The following is a 1,531-nucleotide window of genomic DNA, read 5'->3' as shown; positions in this document are numbered from 1 at the left end:
AAGTTGCAAGAGCTACAGAGAACGGACGGTGTAAAGAAGATGCAAAAATGAGGACACCGGAGGACTTTGAAGACCACCACCTGCGACCAACACAAGTAGAGCAAGCAATAGCTATCGTGCCAACTATTATGGCGATTAACATGCAACTAGGTCTTACAGAACTTCCACCTTAGTTTGGTCATACAATCTTTAGGGTTTATTTTTTGTTTAAAATTTCTATTTCTGGGAGTCTAGAGAGATGGTTCAGTGTTCAGGGACACTCAGTGCTGGGCTAGAGGTTCAGAGTTTGTTTTCTAGCACAAATATCAGATAGATCACAACTGCCTATAACTCAAGACTAGAGGGTTATGAAGCCTATTCCTAGCCTATGTACACACACACACACACACACACACACACACACACACATATGCACGAATGCACATATGCACTCACTCACAATAATAATAAAAATTAAACCTTAATAAGTGAAAAAATAAAAGTAAATTACATTTATTCATTTCTCTCTCTCTCTCTCTCTCTCTCTCTCTCTCTCTGTGTGTGTGTTTGTGTGTGTGTGTGTGTGTGTGTGTGTACATAACAATCATTGATTTTCTAGTTGTTATTAAACTGTTGCTTTATCTTTGGAGAGTGTCATAAGTATCCCAAATAACAATATATTTTTGAGCTTGGTAGAAATTTAACAAGGGATCTAGCTGGAAGGTAGATTGAGTTAATAGAATTTGAACACCGAGTTCCACTTTTCAAAAACTAATTAGGCATAAATAAATGAATGTTTTTCAAAAACATGAATTTTCATTATAATTTCATCACACTTTGTCTTTCCCACATCTGGGGTAGATTAGAATGAATTAAATTTCCGTATGGCTTTCATTACCTTGATAGGAAAGAATAAAAGATAACTAAGCAGGAATACTGAAGTTAGCTTTACTTAAGTGTATGCATCTCTTTTCGATAAAGTCTGATCTAGTTTCTTGAGCCTTTAGAACAGTGTGGACCGAAAGGTGGTAATCTAGCAGTTTGTGGGAAGTTGCTAATGTTTTGATGGTCTACTTGAAAATGTAACAAATTCAAGTAGGAATAGAAGAACTAAAATAATAATAATAATAATAATAATAATAATAATAATAATAATAATAAAGGAATGACAACTTTACTGAGCAAAAACCCGATGGATCAAAAAGGTCATTCCTTTCCTGTTACACTGTCCAGCAGTGCAGAACCTTTGATTACACCAGCCTGAGAAATAAGCAACTAGTTTTGTGTGAAGGGAAGAAACTCTGATCTGCAATAGGAGTAACAATGTAAAACTCTAAAAAGAAATGATGAAATAATAGTATTCAGTGGAGAATTACACATAGCCACAAATAAGCATAGCAGTGTGCTTGCCAGTTGTGCTAACTTCAAAAAAGTAATTTTATAAATTTCGTCATAAAGTCCATCCTGCCAAAAGCAATCTACAGATTCAATGCAATCCCCATCAAAATTCCAACCCAATTCTTCACAGAGTTAGAAAGGGCGATTGGCAAAT

The sequence above is a fragment of the Mus pahari genome, chromosome 11 (assembly GCF_900095145.1).
Source record: "Mus pahari chromosome 11, PAHARI_EIJ_v1.1, whole genome shotgun sequence".
Taxonomy (NCBI): Eukaryota; Metazoa; Chordata; class Mammalia; order Rodentia; family Muridae; genus Mus; species Mus pahari.
The sequence above is the reverse complement of the archived record's forward strand: the minus strand, read 5'-3'. Positions refer to the sequence as shown.